This window comes from Pristiophorus japonicus, chromosome 5 (assembly GCF_044704955.1).
Source record: "Pristiophorus japonicus isolate sPriJap1 chromosome 5, sPriJap1.hap1, whole genome shotgun sequence".
Lineage (NCBI taxonomy): Eukaryota > Metazoa > Chordata > Chondrichthyes > Pristiophoridae > Pristiophorus > Pristiophorus japonicus.
The window spans coordinates 263,739,326-263,763,091 of NC_091981.1; the positions used below are offsets into that span (position 1 = coordinate 263,739,326).

At 47.9% G+C, this 23,766-nt stretch overlaps 3 non-coding genes across 3 annotated transcripts; all 3 read left to right on the plus strand.

Moving 5' to 3' along the window:
* Nucleotides 1-4,969: 4,969 nt before the first annotated feature.
* Nucleotides 4,970-5,042, plus strand: trnak-uuu (transfer RNA lysine (anticodon UUU)). The gene has a single exon. It is a non-coding gene; the product is annotated as a tRNA-Lys (tRNA).
* A 14,172-nt stretch (nt 5,043-19,214) lies between these two features.
* trnak-uuu (transfer RNA lysine (anticodon UUU)) lies at nt 19,215-19,287 on the plus strand. The gene has a single exon. It is a non-coding gene; the product is annotated as a tRNA-Lys (tRNA).
* A 3,797-nt stretch (nt 19,288-23,084) lies between these two features.
* Nucleotides 23,085-23,157, plus strand: trnak-uuu (transfer RNA lysine (anticodon UUU)). Its single transcript has one exon. It is a non-coding gene; the product is annotated as a tRNA-Lys (tRNA).
* The last annotated feature ends 609 nt before the right edge of the window (nt 23,158-23,766 follow it).

A 23,766-nucleotide genomic window follows, 5' to 3' on the forward strand; every position in this document is an offset into this window, starting at 1 on the left:
TTTACCCACTACGGATGTCAGGCTGACTGGTCTATAATTCCCTGTTTTCTCTCTCCCTCCTTTTTTTAAAAAGTGGGGTTACATTGGCTACCCTCCACTCCATAGGAACCGATCCAGAGACTATGGAATGTTGGAAAATGACTGTCAATGCATCCACTATTTCCAAGGCCACCTCCTTAAGTACTCTGCGATGCAGTCCATCAGGCCCTGGGGATTTATCGGCCTTCAATCCCATCAATTTCCCCAACACAATTTCCCAACTAATAAGGATTTCCCTCAGTTTTTCCTTCTTACTAGACCCTCTGACCCCTTTTAAATCCTCCTTTTGTGTTCTCCTTAGTGAATACCGAACCAAAGTACTTGTTCAATTGGTCTGCCATTTCTTTGTTCCCCGTTATGACTTCCCCTGATTCTGACTGCAGAGGAGCTACGTTTGTCTTTTCTAACCTTTTTCTCTTTACATATCTGTAGAAGCTTTTGCAGTCCATCTTAATGTTCCCTGCAAGCTTCCTCTCATACTCTATTTTCTCTGTCCTTATAGGACCTACAGAACCACCGGGGGTGTAGAAGCAGCTTGAGAGCTTGGAGGTTTTGGAAGGTGGGGGAGGTTTTGGAAGGTGGGGGAGGTTTTGGAAGGTCGGGGAGGTTTTGGAAGATGGGGGAGGTTTTGGAAGGTTGGGGAGGTTTTGGAAGGTCGGGGAGGTTTTGGGAGGTGGGGGAGGTTTTGGAAGTTGGAGAGCTTGGAGCTTGGAGCTTGCAGCTTGTATCTAGAGAGCTCTCTCCCCCTCTTGCTCTCGCTCCACCAGAGGAAGAAGCAGCAGTTCCGCAGACGAAGCCACTGAGACTGAAAACCAGCAGGCAGTGGCAGTGACTTCCCACAGCTGAGCTGAGCAAGGAAACCAACCAGAGGTTGGAGGTTGGAGTCAGCTTTTGGGAGTTGAGTCAGCTTTTCACAAGGCCCTCGCTCTGGGGAAGGTGAGCTTAACTCCAGCAGCTTTCTGCTCAGGAGCCAACTGAGAGGCAAAGAGAAGAAACCGACGCAACATCGAGGAGGAAAACCGAACCGACCAACAACGTAAAACCCACCCCAGAGGGACCCCGAGCTGAAATAAGTGCCCCCAGAACCCCGGAGTTGATAGGATTGTGAGTATAGCTCAAACCCCCTCACAGACTCAATTTAGGACAGGAATTGGTAAGAAGGGTAGAAGTGGGAGGTGTGGTTGTGTGTGAGTGGAATGTTTTAACCTCTTATTTTCCCCTTCCCTGTTACAAGATTATTCGTGTTGTTGAGTGAGATTGTGCCATTACTGCTATTTATGACCTCTTTCTATCTTTGTGTTTACTATTCTAAATAAACAACATTCACCATTTTGTAATTTTACCCACTGTGTCTGGTGCCTCATTACTCACCCATCCTCATAAATCGCACGTACAGAACCCCAGGGGAGTGTGGATTCGAACCCACACCCCGAGCTCCCCTTACACCCAGTTCAAAAAGCCGTTGCTTGAATCCTCTAAATAGAACATCGCATTAGCCCAATGGTATTGTTAGTCATGGATCCATGTCCCTTGTTCTTGAACCTCGTGGTATCAACCCTTCCCGTGATTCATGTCCATTATTTTAAACACAGTAACCATTCAGCATTGAACTATTAACTCTTATCGTAATTCGCAATTCATATCCATTATTTTAAACACAGTAACCATCCAGCATTAAAATATTAATTCTTATCATAAATCCATTATCCGACATCACATAGCACATTTAGACTCGCTCTTGCCTTGCAAAAGTCTTTGCGTGGGGACCGTCAATGGTGTAAGGCCCTTGAAGACTCCCGGGAGCATTGCCCCTTTAAGATCCCATCTTGTGGCTTCTCACGAGGTGCCGCCATCTTCGGTGTTCTGCTGGTCTTTGTCTGCAGGGCTCCGTTGCCACGAGGCTCACCGCCATCTTGAGTTCGCTGGCGAAGAAAGAAGAGAGGACAAGGAAGCAGGGAAGTGAGAGAAAGAGAAAAAAAACCGGCCCACCTTGCAGAAGTTGGCCTGGATTCGATGAGTCACAGTCCCTGTGTGTCGCTCCGTGCCTGCTGCCGCATCCGCCGCTCTGGCTCGCATTCCCCTGTGTCATTCCCGCCGCTGCCGCAGCCTCCGCTCCCGCTGTTGTCTCCACACTTGTCGTGGCCGCCTCTCCTGCGACCGCCGTGGCCGCCACCATCGCAGCCGCTGCTGCCGCCCGACTGTTCCGCTGCCGGGGTCCCCCCGGATCCGCCGGCCACCGATGGGCTTCCCGCTTCTCGCCCGCAGTGCCCCGCCGGCCCGCACCCCGGCAATAGGCCCGCACCTGCAACTTTGTTCTTCCAGGGTCTGCTCGTCTGTGGAGGCTGACCTGCAAACCTGTTCTTCCAGGGTCTGCTCGTCTGTGGAGGCTGAGGCTGCAGGATTGCTTGGGGTCAGGAGTTCTGGGCTGCTGTCGCCTGTGTGTGGATTTAGGCTGCAGCTCCGACTCGGTCAGCGCTGCCCTTTGAGAACCCGGGGGACAGCATTCTGCGGAGGAGTGAAGTCTTCCCAGCTCCCACGGACCTTTCCCATCCATCTTCTGCCGAGGAGCGTTGACCCATCGCCTGCAATGACCCATTAGGGTAAACCGTGCGTCTCGCCCCCGTGAGATACCTGCACATCCGCTCTGCCGAGAACAGGTATCAGTTCCTTGGTGTAGGTACACAGCTTCGCCGTGACCGGGACCAGCTTAGGTCGTAGTTTCTCAAAAGTTCTCTGACTCATCAACAATGGACCCGATCCTGTATCCACTTCCATACTCACTGGGACTCCATCAATAATTACTTCCATTACCACTGGGGGCGAATCGTCGGTACACATGTACAGTCCCAACACCTCATCTTCTTCTGCCTGCTCCTCGCTGAACAGTGGATCATCCCCCATCTCCTCAGCCACATGGTGAGTCTGATTTCTTTTACACATACGCTGAAGGTGGCCTTTGATGTGGCAGGTATTGCACGTGTACTCCGCAAACCTGCACCGGAGAACCCCATGGCTTCCTCCGCAGCGCCAGCACGGTGCTGCTTGATTGCCCCCCCCCCCCAGCGGACTCTGAGTTCCAGGACCCCGAGGTCCGTGCTCTCTGCCCCGGGCAGGGCCACGTTCTGCAGTTTTGTCCATGGTGGGCGCTACCCTGTGGACAGTGCCTGCCGGGTTCGAGACTGTGTGGATTATTTGCTTGGTGCTACAGGTCGAGGTCATATGTGCCCGGCTGATGGTGATGGCCTTTGTCAGAGTGACTGTGGGTTCCATGGCTAACAGCTTGTGAAGGAGGCCCTCGTGGCCAATCCCCATAACGAAAACATCCCACAACGCCTCATCAAGGTGTGCGCCAAAATCACACAGCACCGCACGTTTCCTGAGGTCTGCAGCATATTTGGTGATATCCTGGCCCTCGGGTCTGCAGTGATGGTAAAATTTGTATCTGGCCATGAGGATGCTCTCCTTCGGTTTCAACTGGTCACGAATGAGTTCAGTCAGCTCCTCGTATGACTTGTCCCTGGTGCTCCTGGGTGCCAGCAAATCCCTGACGAGACAGTAAACCTCATCGCCACAACTGGAAAGCAATATCGCCTTACGCTAACCTCTCATTGCGTCCGTGTCCTCCGTCAGGTCGTTTGCTGTGAAGTAGTACTTGAGCCTTTCCGTAAAGGCCTCCCAATCATTGCCCACGGTAAAGTCCTTTAGCGAGCCCAGATTAGCCATGTTTGCGTGGAGTTCGTCCGCTTCCTCGTCACCAATGTCGTATATGTAGCACACAAATGACTTACTCCATACGGTCTGGTGTTGATCTAACTGCTGTGACCTTAGTCCTTTCTTGAACAGCTCCAAAGTGGCCTCTAGGTATGGTGGGCAGCCTTTTATACTGCCTCGTGCAGGTTCTTTCAGGTCTCCCACCACAGCGCCCTCTGTGGTGCACCATTGTACTTATATATACATTCAATGTACCAGAGAAATACACAACATTTAGTATGCAGGTACTATGGCAGATGGAGCATAATGTTGGAAAGTGTGAGGTCATGCACCTTGGCAGAAAAAAATCAAAGAGCAAGTTATTATTTAAATGGAGAAAAATTGCAAAGTGCTGCAGTACAGCGGGACTTGGGGTTACTTGCGCATGAAACACAAAAGTTTAGTATGCAGGTACAGCAAGTGATCAGGAAGGCCAATGGTATGTTGGCCTTTATTGTAAAGGGGATGGAGTATAAAAGCTGGGAAGTCTTGCTACAGCTAAACAAGGTATTAGTGCGGCCACCCCTGCAATATTGTGTGCAGTTTTGGTTTCCATATTTAAGGAAGGACATACTTGCTTTGGAGGCAGTTCAGAGAAGATTCACTCGGTTGATTCCGGAGATGAGGGGGTTGACTTATGAGGAAAGTTTTATAGATTGGGCCTCTACTCATTGGAATTCAGAAGAATGAGAGGTGATCTATCAAAACATATACGATTATGAGGGGGCTTGATAAGGTTGATGCAGAGAGGATGTTTCCACTGATAGGCGAGACAAGAACGAGAGGGCATAATCTTAGAATAAGGGGTCACCCATTTAAAACAGAGATGAGGTGGAATTTCTTCTCTCAGATGGTTGTAAATCTGTGGAATACGCTGCTTCAGAGAGCTGTGGAAGCAGGGACATTCAATAAATTTAAGACCGTGACAGCCAGCTTCTCGAGCGCTAAGGGATGAAGAGGTTATGGGGAGAGGGCAGGGAAGTGCACCTGAGTCCATGATCGGATCAGCCATGATGGTATTAAATGGCAGAGCAAGCTCCGAGGGGCTGTATGGCCTACTCCTGCTACTATTTCTTATGTTCTTATGTTCTTATGTTCCTCGTTAGTATAGTGATCAATATTCCTGCCTATCAGGCAGGAGACCGGGATTTAATTCTGCGATGGGCAAAGCTTGAGCAGAGCCTGGATAGCTCAGTCGTTAGGGCATCAGACTTTTAATCTGAAGGCCCAGGGTTCAAGTCCCTGTTTGGGTGTTGCTTTTAAATCGTGATTCTCAGCTCCACTTTCATGCAATACCAAAAAACACTCGGGGTCAAAATTCGGTACCACCGTTTGTGAGGCGGTGATTTTACCGCCGAGCGTTAGGTGCAGGATGACATCACCACACTGATGGCGTTAACCGGCGCAGCATTAGCTCTTGGCACCTCTGCCAAAGAACCAACTGAATTTCTGCGCAGGTGTGGACGCCGCTTACCATCGAAGGTCGGCATTTGCCGTACGTTAGCCGCCTCCCGCGCGCAGTAACAGGTGGTGGTAGAAACTGAATTTCGACCCCGAGCATTTCATAATTATCATAGGAATAGAAGTCAACCACTTACCGCCCTCCAGCCTGTTCCACCATTTATTCAGATCATGGCTGACCTGTGACCCAACTCTGTTTATAGAAACATAGAAACATAGAAAGTAGGTGCAGGCGTAGGCCTTTCAGCCCTTCGAGCCTGCACCACCATTCAATATGATCATGGCTGATCAAGCAACTTCAGTACCCCATTCCTGCTTTTTCTCCATATCCCTTGATCCCTTTAGCCGTAAGGGCCACATCTAACTCCATTTTGAATATATATAACAAACTGGCCTCAACAACGTTCTGTGGTAGAGAATTCCACAGGTTCACAATTCTCTGAGTAAAGAAGTTTCTCCAAATCTCGATCCTAAATGGCTAACCCCTTATCCTTAACATGAGGGAAATGATTTTTAAGCAGCGAGTGGTTAGGATCTGGAATTCACTGCAGGAAGGGGTGTTGGAGGCAGATTCAACTGTGACCTTCAAAACTGAATTAGATAAGTACCTGAAGCAAAACGAATTGCAGGGCTACGGGAAAAGGGCAGGGGAGTGTCACTGAGCGACTGCAGGGCATTCTGGGAAGGGAAGGGGAACAGCCAGTGATTGTGGTCCACATTGGTACCAACGACATAGGTAGAAAGAGGGGTGAGTTCCTGAAAGCTGAGTTTCGGGAGCTAGGAGTAAGATTGAAAGCCAGGACCTCAAAGGTGGTAATCTCGGTATTACTGCCAGTGCCACGTATTAGTGAGGCTGGAAATAGGAAGGCTAGTCAGATTAATACGTGGCCGGGGCTTTGGTGTAGGAGGGAGGACTTTAGTTTCCTGAACAATTGGGACCGCTTCTGGGGTAGGTGGGACCTGTACAAGTCGGACAGGTTACACCTCAACAGAGGCGGGAGCAATGTTCTCGCGGGTGGTTTTGATAGCGCGGTTGGGAGGGGTTTAAACTAGCTTGGCAGGAGGATGGGAACCCAGGAGAGGGCTCTGAGCTAGTTAGAGTGGGTGAGAACTCAGATGAACAGAACCCCAAGAAAGGATGCAAAAGGCAGGAGGCAACAGAGCAGAGTAGCACTGGGGTATGTGTAAACCACAAGGTGATAGGAAGGGACAATATGTATAAATATAAAGGGGCTGCAGGAGGGGTCAAAACTAAAAATCATCGTTTAAAAACTAGTATTAAAACACTTTACCTAAACGCATGCAGCATTCGAAACAAAGTAAATGAGTTGACGGTACAAATCATTGCAAATGGGTATTATTTGGTGGCCATTACTGAAACGTGGTTGCAGGGTGGCCAAGACTGGGAATTAAACATACAGGGGTATCTGACAATTCGGAAAGATAGACAAGAAGGGAAAGGAGGTGTGGTCGCTCGGTTAATAAAGGATGATATCAGGGCAGTTGTGAGAGACGATATTGGCTCTAATGAACAAAATGTTGAATCATTGTGGGTGGAGATTAGAGATAGTAAGGGGAAAAAGTCACTGGTGGGCGTAGTTTATAGGCCCCCAAATAATAACTTCATGGTGGGGCGAACAATAATCGAGGGAATAATGGAGGCATGTGAAAAAGGAATGGCAGTAATCATGGAGGATTTTAACCGACATATCGATTGGCCAAAGCAAATCGCACGAGGTAGTCTTGAGGAGGAAATCATAGAATGCATACGAGATTGTTTCTCAGAACAGTATGTTACAGAACCTACAAGGGAGCATGCTATCTTAGATCTGGTCCTGTGTAATGAGACAGGAATAATAAACGATCTCCTAGTAAAAGATCCTCTCGGAATGAGTGATCACAGTATGGTTGAATTTGTAATACAGATTGAGTGTCTCAAATGAGCATACTATGCTTAAACAAAGGGGACTACAGTGGGATGAGGGCAGAGTTGGCTAAAGTAGACTGGGAACAGAGACTAAATGGTGGCACAATTGAGGATCAGTGGAGGACTTTTAAGGAGCTCTTTCATAGTGCTCAACAAAAATATATTCCAGTGAAAAAGAAGGGCGGTAAGAGAAGGGATAACAAGCCGTGGATAACCAAGAAAATAAAGGAGAGTATCAAATTAAAAACCAATGCGTATAAGGTGGCCAAGGTTAGTGGGAAACTCGAAGATTGGGAAAGTTTTAAACGACAGCAAAGAATGACTAAGAAAGCAATAAAGAAAGGAAAGATAGATTACGAAAGTAAACTTGCGCAAAACATAAAAACAGATAGTAAAAGCTTTTACCGATATATAAAACGGAAAAGAGTGACTAAAGTAAATGTTGGTCCTTCAGAAGATGAGAAGGGGGATTTAATAATGGGAAATGTGGTAATGGCTGAGACCTTAAACAATTATTTTGCTTCGGTCTTCACAGTGGAAGACACAAAAACCATGCCAAAAATTGCTGGTCACGGGAATGTGGGAAGGGAGGGCCTTGAAACAATCACTATCACTAGGGGTAGAAAAAGCTGGACAGGCTAATGGATCTCAAGGTAGACAAGTCCCCTGGTCCTGATGAAATGATTCCCAGGGTATTAAAAGAGATGGCGGAAGTTATAGCAGATGCATTCGTTATAATCTACCAAAATTCTCTGGACTCTGGGGAGGTACCAGCGGATTGGAAAGCAGCTACTGTAATGCCTCTGTTTAAAAAAGGGGGCAGACAAAGGGCAGTTAACTATAGGCCGTTTAGTTTAACATCAGTAGTGGGGAAAATGCTTGATGCTATCATTAAGGAAGAAATAGCGGGACATCTAGATAGGAATAGTGCAATCAAGCAGACGCAACATGGATTCATGAAGGGGAAATCATGTTTAACTAATTTACTGGAATTCTTTGAGGATACAACGAGCATGGTGGATAGAGGTGTACCGATGGATGTGATGCATTTAGATTTCCAAAAGGCATTCGATAAGGTGCCACACAAAAGGTTACTGCAGAAGATAAAGGTAAGCGGAGTCAGAGGAAATGTATTCGCATGGATCGAGAATTGGCTGGCTAACAGAAAGCAGAGAGTCGGGATAAATGGGTCCTTTTTGGGTTGGAAATCGGTGGTTAGTGGTGTGCCACAGGGATCGGTGCTGGGACCACAACTGTTTACAATATACATAGATGACCTGGAAGAGGGGACAGAGTGTAGTGTAACAGAATTTGCAGATGACACAAGGATTAGTGGGAAAGCGGGTTATGGAGAGGACACAGAGAGGCTGCAAAGAGATTTAGATAGGTTAAGTGAATGGGCTAAGGTTTGGCGGATGGAATACAATGTCGGAAAATGTGAGGTCATCCACATTGGAAAAAAACAGGAAAAGGGAATATTATTTAACTGGGGAGAAATTACAACATGCTGCAGTGCAGAGGGACCTGGGGGTCCTTGTGCATGAATCCCAAACAGTTAGTTTGCAGATGCAGCAGGTAATCAGGAAGGCGAATGGAATGTTGGCCTTCATTGCGAGAGGGATGGAGTACAAAAGCAGGAAGGTCCTGCTGCAACTGTACAGGGTAATGGTGAGGCCGCACCTGGAGTACTGCGTGCAGTTTTGGTCACCTTGCTTAAGGAAGGATATACTAGCTTTGGAGGGGGTACAGAGACGATTCACTAGGCTGATTCCGGAGATGAGGGGGTTGCCTTATGATGATAGATTGAGTATACTGGGTCTTTACTCGTTGGAGTTCAGAAGGATGAGGGGTGATAGAAACATAGAAACATAGAAAATAGGTGCAGGAGTAGGCCATTCAGTCCTTCTAGCCTGCACCGCCATTCAATGAGTTCATGGCTGAACATGCAACTTCAGTACCCCCTTCCTGCTTTCTCGCCATACCCCTTGATCCCCCGAGTAGTAAGGACTTCATCTAACTCCCTTTTGAATAAATTTAGTGAATTGGCCTCAACTACTTTCTGTGGTAGAGAATTCCACAGGTTCACCACTCTCTGGGTGAAGAAGTTTCTCCTCATCTTGGTCCTAAATGTCTTACCCCTTATCCTTAGACTGTGACCCCTGGTTCTGGACTTCCCCAACATTGGGAACATTTTTCCTGCATCTAACCTGTCTAAACCCGTCAGAATTTTAAACGTTTCCATGAGGTCCCCTCTCATTCTTCTGAACTCCAGTGAATACAAGCCCAGTTGATCCAGTCTTTCTTGATAGGTCAGTCCCACCTTCCCGGGAATCAGTCTGGTGAATCTTCGCTGCGCTCCCTCAATAGCGAGAATGTCCTTCCTCAAGTTAGGAGACCAAAACTGTACACAATACTCCAGGTGTGGCCTCACCAAGGCCCTGTACAACTGTAGCAACACCTCCCTGCCCCTGTACTCAAATCCCCTCGCTATGAAGGCCAACATGCCATTTGCTTTCTTAGCCGCCTGCTGTACCTGCATGCCAACCTTCAATGACTGATGTACCATGACACCCAGGTCTCGTTGCACCTCCCCTTTTCCTAATCTGTCACCATTCAGATAATAGTCTGTCTCTCTGTTTTTACCACCAAAGTGGATAACCTCATATTTATCCACATTATACTTCATCTGCCATGCATTTGCCCACTCACCTAACCTATCCAAGTCACTCTGCAGCCTCATAGCATCCTCCTCGCAGCTCACACTGCCACCCAACTTAGTGTCATCCGCAAATTTGGAGATACTACATTTAATCCCCTCATCTAAATCATTAATTTACAATGTAAACAGCTGGGGCCCCAGCACAGAACCTTGTGGTACCCCACTAGTCACTGCCTGCCATTCTGAAAAGTACCCATTTACTCCTAATTTTTGCTTCATGTCTGACAACCAGTTCTCAATCCACGTCAGCACACTACCCCCAATCCCATGTGCTTTAACTTTGCACATTAATCTCTTGTGTGGGACCTTGTCGAAAGCCTTCTGAAAGTCCAAATATACCACATCAACTGGTTCTCCCTTGTCCACTTTACTGGAAACATCCTCAAAAAATTCCAGAAGATTTGTCAAGCATGATTTCCCTTTCACAAATCAATGCTGACTTGGATCTACCATGTCACCATTTTCCAAATGCACTGCTATGACATCCTTACTAAATGATTCCATCATTTTACCCACTACTGAGGTCAGGCTGACCGGTCTATAATTCCCTGTTTTCTCTCTCCCTCCTTTTTAAAAAAGTGGGGTTACATTGGCTACCCTCCACTCGATAGGAACTGATCCAGAGTCAATGGAATGTTGGAAAATGACTGTCAATGCATCCACTATTTCCAAGGCCACCTCCTTAAGTACTCTGGGATGCAGTCCATCAGGCCCTGGGGATTTATCGGCCTTCAATCCCATCAATTTCCTCAACACAATTTCCCGACTAAAAAAGATTTCCTTCAGTTCCTCCTCCCTACTAGACCCTCTGACCCCTTTTATATCCGGAAGGTTGTTGGTGTCCTCCTTAGTGAATACCGAACCAAAGTACTTGTTCAATTGGTCTGCCATTTCTTTGTTCCCCGTTATGACTTCCCCTGATTCTGACTGCAGGGGACCTACGTTTGTCTTTACTAACCTTTTTCTCTTTACATACCGATAGAAACTTTTGCAATCCGCCTTAATGTTCCCTGCAAGCTTCTTCTCGTACTCCATTTTCCCTGCCCTAATCAAACCCTTTGTCCTCCTCTGCTGAGTTCTAAATTTCTCCCAGTCCCCGGGTTCGCTGCTATTTCTGGCCAATTTGTATGCCACTTCCTTGGCTTTAATACTATCCCTGATTTCCCTTGATAGCCACGGTTGAGCCACCTTCCCTTTTTTATTTTTACGCCAGACAGCAATGTACAATTGTTGTAGTTCATCCATGCGGTCTCTAAATGTATGCCATTGCCCATCCACAGTCAACCCCTTAAGTATCATTCGCCAATCTATCCTAGCCAATTCACGCCTCATACCTTCAAAGTTAGCCTTATTTAAATTCTGGACCATGGTCTCTGAATTAACTGTTTCATTCTCCATCCAATGCAGAATTCCACCATATTATGGTCACTCTTCCCCAAGGGGCCTCGCACAATAAGATTGCTAATTAATCCTCTCTCATTACACAACACCCAGTCTAAGATGGCCTCCCCCCTAGTTGGTTCCTCGACATATTGGTCTCGAAAACCATCCCTTATGCACTCCAGGAAATCCTCCTCCACCGTATTGCTTTCAGTTTGGCTCGCCCAATCTATGTGCATATTAAAGTCACCCATTATAACTGCTGCACCTTTATTGCATGCACCCCTAATTTCCTGTTTGATACCCTCCCCAACATCACTACTACTGTTTGGAGGTCTGTACACAACTCCCACTAACGTTTTTTGCCCTTTGGTGTTCTGCAGCTCTACCCATATAGATTCCACATCATCCAAGCTAATGTCCTTCCTAATTATTGCATTAATCTCCTCTTTAACCAGCAATGCTGCCCCACCTTCTTTTCCTTTTATTCTATCTTTCCTGAATGTTGAATACTCCTGGATGTTGAGTTCCCAGCCCTGATCATCCTGGAGCCACGTCTCCGTAATCCCAATCACATCATAATTGTTAACATCTATTTGCACAGTTAATTCATCCACCTTATTGCGGATACTCCTTGCATTAAGACACAAAGCCTTCAGGCTTGTTTTTTTAACACCCTTTGTCCTTTTAGAATTTTGCTGTACAGTGGCCCTTTTTGTTCTTTGCCTTGATCTTATAGAAACATTTAAAATAATGAAAGGGATAGACAAGATAGAGGCAGAGAGGTTGTTTCCATTGGTCGGCGGGACGAGAACTAGGGGGCACAGCCTCAAAATACGGGGGAGCCAATTTAAAACCGAGTTGAGAAGGAATTTCTTCTCCCAGAGGGTTGTGAATCTGTGGAATTCTCTGCCCAGGGAAGCAGTTGAGGATAGCTCATTGAATGTATTCAAATCACAGATAGATAGATTTTTAACCAATAAGGGAATTAAGGGTTACGGGGAGCGGGCGGGTAAGTGGAGCTGAGTCCACGTCCAGATCAGCCATGATCTTGTTGAGTGGCGGAGCAGGCTCGAGGGGCTACATGGCCTACTCCTGTTAATAATTCTTATGTTCTTTTGAGTGGGACTAGCTGAAGTGCTCTTGCAGAGAGCCGGCATGGGCTCGACAGGCCGTATGGACTCCTACTGTGCTGTAACCATTCTATGATTCTATATAAATATAGGAGATGGGGGAAAACTGCTGTTTGACTGGGCGGGGTGCTTGGAGGCTGGAGGTCCTGTGCCAACACCTCTGGGTACATGTCCCATCAGAGTTGGCAACCTTAGTCCTGGATCACAAGTAGTGGTCACAACTGGGAACTCACCTGCTGAAACAGGCCTCTTAAAGGGAACAGCTTCATCATCCCTCTCATGCATTTAGCGACAAACATTAATCGGTTTTACAAGGTAGGCTCCAGTGGTTGCTTTTTTTTGTTTTTTCAGCCAGCGTCGTTAATGTTGATTTTGACAATGTGGCTCACAAAGAGGTAAGGATTGGTGTTCCTTCGAGGCTGCCAATCACACTACATTATTAAAATGAGGAAGAGGAATTAGTAAGCGAGCAACAAATGCAGGTAGAATAACACTGAGCATTTTTACTGCACCAGTATTACCCCAGGGCCAACTCCCCCCTGGGTAAGAGGAGTCCGCTTCACAAGGTAGGTTGCCATTTTGAGCATCCATTTGAAATTCTCATTCTGAATTTTGAGAGCTGGCCCACAAGTAATAGTCACACGTGGAGTACTGTCCAATGATTTTCACCCACCCACAGACTTAAACATCCACACACCTCATGCACACACGCACACCATCATCATCATCATCTTCATTGGCAGCCCTTGAAAACGAGGAAGATTTGCTTCCACTTTAAAAGTGAGTTCTCAGGTGAATGTACAGTCCAATACGGGAATTACAGTCTCTCTCACAGGTGGGACAGACAGTCGTTGAAGGAAAGGGTGGGTGGGGAGTCTGGTTTGCCGCACGCTCCTTCCGCTGTCTGCACTTGTTTTCTGCATGCTCTTGGCGACGAGACTCGAGGTGCTCAGCGCCCTCCCGGAGGCTCTTCCTCCACTGAGGGTGATCTTTGAGCAGAATAGTTAGTATCAGTAATAGTGACCATATAACTACTGTATTGTCATAAAAGTCAATTTTGTCAGCTTGACTTCCGAGTGTAACATAGTCAAGTTTGCTGACCAGACAAAGATGGGAAAAAAATCAAAGTGTGAGGAGGACACAAAAAATCTGCAGAAGGACATTGACAGGTTAAGTGAGTGGGCAAAAATTTGGCAATTGGAGTATAATGTTGGGAAGTGTGAGGTCATGCACTTTGGCAGAAAAAAATTAAAGAGCAAGTTATTATTTAAATGGAGAAAAATTGCAAAGTGCTGCAGTACAGTGGGACTTGGGGGTACTTGTGCATGAAACACAAAAGTTTGGTCTGCAGATACAGCAAGAGATCAGGAAGGTCAATGGTATGTTGGCCTTTATTGGAAAGGGGATGGAGTATAAAAGCAGGGAAGTCTTGCTACAGCTGCACAAGGCATTAGTGAGGCCACACCTGGAATATTGCATGCAGTTTTGGTTTCCATATTTAAGGAAGGAAATTCTTGCTTTGGAGGCAGTTGAGAGAAGGTTCACTTGGTTGATTCTGGAGGTGAGGGGGTTGACTTATGAGGAAAGGTTTATAGAGTTGGCCTCTACTCATTGGAATTCAGAAGAATGAGAGGTGATCTTATCGAAACGTATACGATTATGAGGGGGCTTGATAAGGTGGACGCAGAGAGGATGTTTCCACTGATAGTGGGTGTAAAGTCCTGTCCCCTCAGTACAGATTCACATGAGGCATGTAGTGAAGTCAAGATCACTCTGGACCTGCACCTTTATTTCACAGGTCTGGAATGGTGCACTTGCCTGAGACCTGTCCTTATATACCTGACTCTTGCAAGTGCACCCCTGGTGGTAAGATATGTTGGTGGTTACAGGTCATATCTTATTACAGTCATGTATAGCATGTTAGGATACAGTTATATATAATAATGTAAGATACATGACATCACCCTCCCCCAAGGTCTTATTGTCTTTATAGATTCAGTCCCTCAGGTGGTCTACGCTCTCACGTGGAGCGTCTGAGTTGTGGTTCAGTTGTTTGCCTTGGTGTCTGTTTTTCTTTGGGTGTGGTTGCTGGTATCTCGCCTGGGCGGTCTGTTTCGATTGGTATGATTGTTGTTGACTCGCCTGGGCTGTCTGTTGGGATTGCCCTTTCCTCAGGTTGTTCCCTCTGTCTGTCCACCAGTTGTGGTGCGAGTTCCATATTGTAGTCTGCCTCTGGTTCCGCAGTGTTGTTGGTAAATCTGCTTTTGACTTGGTCTACATGCCTCCAGCAGGTTTTGCCATTGTCCATTTGTACTACCAGTTGCCTGTTTCCTTCCTTGCTCGTTACTGTCCCTGCAAGCCATTTGGGACAAACACTTTGTTCCCTATCTCATTCCATCGCCCCCTCGAATTTCTGTCATGGTACTCAGTCAGCTTACGGCGCTTTGCCTCAATGGTTTCGTGCATGTCTGGGAGGATTAATGAGAGCCTTGTCTTTAAAGTCCTTTTCATCAACAGTTGCGCGGGGGGGCTCCCAGTCAATGAGTGCGGACGAGATCTGTATGCCAGCAGCAGTCGCGACAGGCGACCCTGCAGCGTGGTCCTTGGATTCTAAGCATGCCTTGTTTAATGATTTGCACTGCTCTCTCCGCCTGGCCATTGGAGGCCGGCTTGAACGGTGCCGTCTTGACGTGATTGATGCCGTGGTCAATTATAAAATCTTGGAATTATGCGCTGGTGAAACACGGACCATTGTCACTGACCAATATGTCAGGGATTCCGTGTGTTGCAAACATGGTTGCGAGGATCTCCACAGTGGTGGAGGTTGTGCTCGAGTTTAAAATGGTGTATTCGATCTACTTTGAAAATGCATCTACAACTACGTGGAACATTTTGCCCATGAATGGGCCCGCATAGTCTACGTGCACCCGCGACCACGGTTTGGTCGGCCAGGGCCAGGGGCTCAGGGGAGCCTCCCTGGGGGCATTGTTGAGTTGGGCACAAATGGTGCACCTTCAGACGCAGAGCTCCAAGTCCGCTTCAATACCAGGCCACCAGACGTGGGATCTGGCTATGGCCTTCATGAGAATGATCCCCGGGTGCTCGCGGTGGAGCTCCCGGACAAATGCCTCTCTGCCTCGCAGAGGCATGACTACTCGGCTGCCCCACATCAGGCAGTCTGCTTGTAGTGATAGCTCATGCATGCGCCTGTGAAAGGGTTTTAATTCCTCGGGGCAGACATCGCGAGCCTCTGCCCAGTCACCGGTTAGGACACATCTTTTTACTAAGGATAACGTGGGGTCGCTGGCCATCCAGGCTCTGATTTGGCGAGCCGTCATGGGCGAACCTGTGGACTCAAAGGCATTGATTGCCATGACTATCTCACAGTCCTGTTCGTCATACCCTTCCGTGGTCGCCAGGGGTAGCCTGCTGAGCGGGTCGGCACAGTTGTCTGTGCCTGCTCTGTGCCTTATGGTATAGTCGTACGACGCCAGCATGAGTGCTCACCGTTGAATTTGCGCCGAGGCATTGGCGTTTATTGCCTTGCTCTCGGATAGGCGGTCGGTTTCTAACGTGAACTTGCCCCGAAAAGGTATTGGTGCATCTTTTTGACACCATACACGCTCACGAGCGCCTCCTTCTCTACCATTCCGTACCCACGCTCCGCCTGCGAAAGTGACCTGGAGGCATAAGCTATGGGTTGTAATTTGCCCATAGTATTGACATGTTGTAAAACACACCCGACCCCATACACTGACGCATCGCATGTGAGAACTAGCTTTTTACCTGGATCAAAGAAAGTCAAAACACTGTTGGAACACTGAAGGTTGCGTGCCTTATTGAAGGCGCGTTCCTGGGCGTCGCCGCCAAAACCAATCACACCCCTTCCTGAGTAGCACATGGAGAGGCTCCAGCAACGTGCTTAAGTTCTGCATAAAGTTCCCAAAGTAATTGAGTAGCCCGAGAAAGGCGCGCAGTTCTGAGACATTCCGGGGCCTGGGTGCCAGGTGAATTGCTTCGGTATTGGACTCTGTTGGGCGGATTCCATCAGCGGCAATCCTTCTGCCCAAAAATTCAACCTCGGGTGCGAGAAACAGGCACTTGGATTTCTTGACTCGTAGGCCTACCCGATCCAACCGCTTTAGTACTTCTTCCAAATTATGGAGATGGGAGTCGGTGTCCCTGCCCGTGATAAGTATGTCGTCTTGAACTACGATCGTCCCCGGGATGGACTTGAGCAGACCCTCCATGTTGTGCTAGAAAATGGCAGCTGCCGACCTGATACATGAAAAGGCCTCGATGTGTGTTGATGGTGGTGAGTAGCTTGGATTCCTCGGTCAATTCTTGCGTCATATACGCAGATGTGAGGTCTAGTTGTGAGAAAAGTTTACTTCCAGCCAATGTGGCAAATAAGTCCTCCGCTCTGGGCAGCAGATACTGGTCCTGTAGGGAGACTCTGTTTTTGGTAGATTTGTAGTCCCCACAGATTCGTACGGATCCATCAGGCTTCATGACTGGGATGATGGGACTTGCCCAGTCGCTAAATTCCACAGGTGATATAATGCCTTCCCGCAGAAGCCTGTCTTGTTCATGTTCAATCTTTTCCCTCATCACATAGGGTACAGCTCTGGCCTTGTGATGGACCGGTCTAGCATCCTGTGTGATGTAGTTTTTGACTTTGGCCCCTTTGAAAGTGCCCACACCTGGCTGAAAGAGATGTTCAAATCACTTTATAACTGTTGAGCAGGAGATCCGTTCCTCTAATGACATGGCATGGACATCATCCCATTTCCAGTTTAGTTTTGCCAGCCAGCTTCTCCCCAGCAGTGCTGGGGGGTCTCCGTAGACAGTCCACAGGGGAAGTCAGTTCACTGTCCCTTTGTGTGTGACAGATAGCATGGCGCTGCCGAGGACTGGTACGATTTCTTTGGTATAAGTCCTTAGTTTAGTGTCGACCCTTGTGAGTTTTGGTCTGTCTCTTTTATGCGGCCACAGTTGTTCAAATTGTTGAGCGCCCATGAGAGATTGACTCGCTCCCGTATCCCGCTCCATGTTGACAAGTACCCCGTTGAGTCGGACCCTCATCATTATAGGAGGCGTCCTGTTGTAGGAGCAGCGGCCATTGATCGTGTTGACCTGCTGTACATCGGTGTCCCGGGTACTGTCCCCACCATCTTCTGGTCCGCTTTCCGACCCATCCGATTCGCATACCAGCCGAGCTGCCGTTTTTTTGCACATGTGGGCCAAATGCCCTGTATATTCACAGTTCCTGCAAACAGCCTGCTGAAATCGACATCCCCTTGATGAGTGCCCACCCCCACACCTCCAGCACAGACTGCTTGCAAAGAATGAGCTGCGCCTGGCTGATCTCTCTTGAGCTTCTCTCAGTTTGCAGTTGATTGCTCGCATTGTGGATTGATGAGGTGTGAACGGCCGTTCCTGTGGGCCTTGATGGCTTCCTGCGCCACTGCCTTCTGTTGAGAGCCTGTTCTCCCGCTTTTGTCGGTGTATGGGGGTAGCAGCTTGATAATGCTGTAAACTTCTTGTTCTTAATTTTGTTCGTTGTCGTACCTGCATTGTAAATCAACCTCGTTTCTTCTTCCCCTCGAAAGAATGTCTGTGCAACCAGTGCTGCTGCCTCTAAGGTCAGGTTCTTGGTCTCTGTGAGCTTTCGGAATATGCCTGCGTGGTCTATTCCTTCAATGAAAAAGTCTGTCAGCATTTCTCTCCTCAGTTCATCGGAGAACTCACATAAAATAGCCAACCTCCGAAGTTCCGCCACGAAGTCGGGTATGCTCTGGCCCACACAGCGTCTGTAGTTGTAGAACCTGTGTCTGGCCATGTATAGGCTGCTCGCTGGCTTCAGGTGGTTTTTTACCACTGTGCTCAATTTTTCAAACGACTTGCTTGCTGGTTTCTCGGGTGCCAGCAGATCCTTCATTAAAGCGTATGATTTCGAGCCACAGCTGGTCAAAAGATGGGCTCTTCTCTTGTCTGCTTTGTTGTCTCCTAACCAGTCTTTGGTTAAAAGCTTTGCTGGAGCCTTTCTATAAAGTCCTCCCAATTGTCTCCAGCATTGTACTTTTCATCTGATCCGTTGTTCACCATTCTGTGGATTCTGTAATCCCGTAACTCGTCGCCACTGTAAAGTCCTGTCCCCTCAGTACAGATTCACACGAGGCATGTAGTGAAGTCAAGGACTCTCTGGACCTGCACCTTTATTTCACAGCTCTGGAATGCTGCACTTGCCTGAGACCTGTCCTTATATACCTGTCTCTTGCAAGTGCACCCCTGGTGGTAAGGTATGCTGGTGGTTGCAGGTCACATCCTATTACAGTCATGTATAGCATGTTGGGATACAGTTATATATAATAAAGTAAGATACATGACAGGGGAGACTAGAACTAGAGGGCATAATCTTAGAATATGGGGTCACCCATTTAAAACAGAGGTGAGGAGGAATTTCTTCTCTCAGAGTGTTGTAAATCTGTGGAATACGTTGCTTCAGAGAGCTGTGGAAGCAGGGACATTGAATAAATTTAAGACCGTGACAGACAGCTTCTCGACCGCTAAGGGATTAAGAGGTTATGGGGAGAGGGCAGGGAAGTGCACCTGAGTCCATGATCGGATCAGCCATGATGGTATTAAATGGCAGAGCAGGCTCCAAGGGGCTGTATGGCCGACTCCTGCTACTATTTCTTATGTTCTTATGTTCTGATGTTCCTCGTTAGTACAGTGATCAATATTCTTGCCTATCAGGCAGGGGACCGGGATTTAATTCCGCGATGGGCAACGATTGAGCAGAGCCCCGATAGCTCAGTTGGTAGAGCATCAGACTTTTAATCTGAGGGCCCAGGGTTCAAGTCCCTGTTCGGGTGTTGCTTTTAATTCGTGATTCTCAACTCCACTTTCATGCAGTACCATAAAACACTCGGGGTCGAAATTCGGTGCCACCGTTTGTGAGGAGATGATTTTACCGCCGAGCGTTAGGTGCAGGATGACATCACCACACTGGTGGCGTTAACCGGCGCAGCGTTAGCTATTGGCACCTCTGCCAAAGAACCAACTGAATTTCTGCGCAGGTGTGGACGCCGCTTACCGTCGAAGGTCGGCATTTGCCGTACGTTAGCCACCTCCCGCTCGCAGTAACAGGTGGTGGTAGAAACTGAATTTCGACCCCGAGCATTTCATAATTATCATAGGAATAGAAGTCAACCATTTACCGCCCTCGAGCCTGTTCCACCATTTATTCAGATCACGGATGATTTGTGACCCAACTCTGTTTATAGAAACATAGAAACATAGAAAGTAGGTGCAGGTGTAGGCCTTTCAGCCCTTCGAGCCTGCACCACCATTCAATATGATCATGGCTGATCAAGCAACTTCAGTACCCCATTCCTGCTTTTTCTCCATACCCCTTGATCCCTTTTGCCGTAAGGGCCACATCTAACTCCCTTTTGAATATATCTAACAAATTGGCCTCAACAACTTTCTGTGGTAGAGAATTCCACAGGTTCACAATTCTCTGAGTAAAGAAGTTGCTCCACATCTCGGTCCTAAATGGCTAACCCCTTATCCTTAACATGAGGAAAAACATTTTTAAGCAGCGAGTGGTTAGGATCTGGAATTCACTGAGGAAGGGATGTTGGAGGCAGATTCAACTGTGACCTTCAAAATTGAATTCGATAAGTACCTGAAGGAAAACAAATTGCAGGGCTACGGGGAAAGGGCGGGGGAGTGGGACTAGCTGAAGTGTTCTTGCAGAGAGCCAGCACGGGCTCGACGAGCCGTATGGACTCCTACTGTGCTGTAACCATTCTATGATTCTATATAAATATAGGAGATGGGGGAAAACTGCTGTTTGACTGGGCGGGGTGCTTGGAGGCTGGAGGTCCTGTGCCAACACCTCTGGGTACATGTCCCATCAGAGTTGGCAACCTTAGTCCTGGATCACAAGTAGTGGTCACAACTGGGAACTCACCTGCTAAAACAGGCCTCTTAAAGGGAACAGCTTCATCATCCCTCTCATGCATTTTGCGAAAACATTAATCGGGTTTGCAAAGTAGGCTCAAGATGTTGCTTTTTTTTGTTTTTTCAGCCAGCGTCTTTACTGTTGATTTTGACAATGTGCCTCACAAAGAGGTAAGGATTGGTGTTCCTTCGAGGCTGCCAATCACACTATATTATTAAAATGAATAAGAGGAATTTGTAAGCGAGCAACAAATGCAGGTACAATAACACTGAGCATTTTTACTACACCAGTATTACCCCAGGGCACAACTCCCCCCTGGGTCAGAGGAGTCCGCTTCACAAGGTAGGTTGCCATTTTGAGCATCCATTTGAAATTCTCATTCTGAATTTTGAGAGCTGGCCCACAAGTAATAGTCACATGTGGAGTACTGTCCAATGATGCTCACCCACCCACAGACTTAAACATCCACACACTTCATGCACACACGCACACCATCATCATCATCATCATCATTGGCAGTCCCTTGAAATCGATCAAGATTTGCTTCCACTTTAAAAGTAAGTTCTGAGGTGAATGTACAGTCCAATACGGGAATGACAGTCTCTGTCACAGGTGGGACAGACAGTCGTTGAAGGAAAGGGTGGGTGGGGAGTCTGGTTTGCCGCACGCTCCTTCCGCTGTCTGCGCTTGTTTTCTGCATTCTCTCGGCAACGAGACTCGAGGTGCCCGGCGCCCTCCTGGAGGCTCTTCCTCCACTTAGGGCGATCTTTGACCAGAATAGTTAGTATCAGTAATGGTGACCATATAACTACTGTATTGTCATAAAAGTCAATTTTGTCAGCGTGACTTCCGAATGTAACATAGCCAGGTTTGCTGACCAGACACAGATGGGAAAAAAATCAAAGTGTGAGGAGGACACAAAAAATCTGCAAGAGGTCATTAACAGGTTAAGTGAGTAGGCAAAAATTTGGTAGTTGGAGTATAATGTTAGAAAGTGTGAGATCATGCAGCTTGGCAGAAAAAAATCAAATAGCAAGTTATTATTTAAATGGAGAAAAATTGCAAAGTGCTGCAGTACAGCGGGACCTGGGGGTACTTGTGCATGAAACACAAAAGTTTAGTATGCAGATACAGCAAGTGATCAGGAAGGCCAATGGTATGTTGACCTTTATTGTAAAGGGGATGGAGTATAAAAGCAGGCAAGTCTTGCTACAGCTATACAAGGTATTAACTATACAAAGTGGAGTGTTGGAAATTGCACTCCGCTTCCACTGAGGGGTGGCAAGGCCAATTCTGCGGCGGGAGCAGGACTTCCACGCTAGGGGCTAAAATTACTGGCCCCAGAAGGTTACCGCCCACAAGATGGGAGCCTGTGCGGGGAGGCAGAGGGAAGTTGAGGGGAGACGGGGGCGGAGGATGGAGGGGAGAGTGGTGGAGGTGGGGGCAGAGAAACCCAGGGTGAGGGACAGGAGGTCTGGGTTGGGCGAAGTGTGTTGGAGGGGTGGGCCTGGGGGCTCTGTGCCTCGGTGCGGGGAGTGTTCAGAGTGGGGTGGACGGGTTGACTGCGCAGATGGCGGTTGGTGGATGTGGTGTGGTTGGCGTCGCGGGGGCGTGGCTCCGGGGTGGCCGGGGCTGGGGGCTCGACATCCGGGGGTGTTCGGAATTTGGGAAGGATTCTGACGGAACGGGGCGGGTTGGGTGCGGGGGGAGTGTTCCTGGTGCTTGGTGGGTCCGGAGCCGGTGGGGTGCATGCTCTTGGGATGGGGGTGTGGGCTGTTTGGGGCTGGGATTGGGAGAGACTTCTTCACTCAGGGAGTTGTTGGCCTGTGGGGTTCCCTGCCGCGGAGAGTTGTTGATGCCAGTTCATTGGATGTGTTCGGGAGGGAGTTGGATGTGGTCCTTGTGGCTGGGGGGGGTCAGGGGGTGTGGAGGGGGCATGGGGGGGGAGGTGCTGGGGTGGGTGATCAGCCATGATCTTGTTGAATGGCGGTGCAGGCTCGAAGGGCCGAATGGTCTACTCCGGCACCTATTTTCCATGTTTCTATGTTTCTATTAGTGAAGTCACACCTGGAATATTGCGTGCAGTTTTGATTTCCATATTTAAGGAAGGATATACTTGCTTTGGAGGCAGTTGAGAAAAAAATTCACTCGGTTGACTTATGAGGAAAGGTTGAGTAGGTTGGGCCTTTACTCATTGGAATTCAAAAGAATGAGAGGTGATCTTATCGAAACGTATACGATTATGAGGGGGCTTGATAAGGTAGATGCAGAGAGGATGTTTCCATTGATAGGGGAGACTAGAACTAGAGGGCATAATCTTAGAATAAGGGGTCACCCATTTAAAACAGAGGTGAGGAGGAATTTCTTCTCTCAGAGGGTTGTAAATCTGTGGAATACGCTGCCTCAGAGAGCTGTGGAAGAGGGACATTGAATAAATTTAAGACCGTGACAGACAGCTTCTCGACCGCTAAGGGATGAAGAAGTTATGGGGAGAGGGCAGGGAAGTGCACCTGAGTCCATGATCGGATCAGCCATGATGGTATTAAATGGCAGAGCACGCTCCGAGGGGCTGTATGGCCTTCTCCTGCTACTATTTCTTATGTTCTTATGTTCTTTTGTTCCTCGTTAGAACAGTGATCAATATTCCTGCCTATCAGGCAGGAGACTGGGATTTAATTCCGCGATGGGCAAAGTTTGAGCAGAGCCCGGATAGCTCAGTCGGTGGAGCATCAGACTTTTAATCTGAGGGCCCAGGGTTCAAGTCCCTGTTCGGGTGTTGCTTTTAAATCGTGATTCTCAACTCCACTTTCATGCAGTATCATCAAACACTCGAGGTCGAAATTCGGTACCACCGTTTGTGAGGAGGTGATTTTACCGCCGAGCGTTAGGTGCAGGATGACATCACACACTGGTGGTGTTAACCGGCGCAGCGTTAGCTATTGGCACCTCTGCCAAAGCACCAACTGAATTTCTGCGCAGGTGTGGACGCCGCTTACCATCGAAGGTCGGCATTTGCCGTACGTTAGCCGCCTCCCGCTCGCAGTAACAGGTGGTGGTAGAAACTGAATTTCGACCCCGAGCATTTCATAATTATCATAGGAATAGAAGTCAACCATTTACCGCCCTCGAGCCTGTTCCACCATTTATTCAGTTCATGGCTGATCTGTGACCCAACTCTGTTTATAGAGACATAGAAACATAGAAAGTAGGTGCAGGTGTAGGCCTTTCAGCCCTTCGAGCCTGCACCACCATTCAATATGATCATGGCTGATCATGCAACTTCAGTACCCCATTCCTGCTTTTTCTCCATTTCTCTTGATCCCTTTAGCCGTAAGGGCCACATCTAACTCCCTTTTGAATATATCTCACAAACTGGCCTCAACAA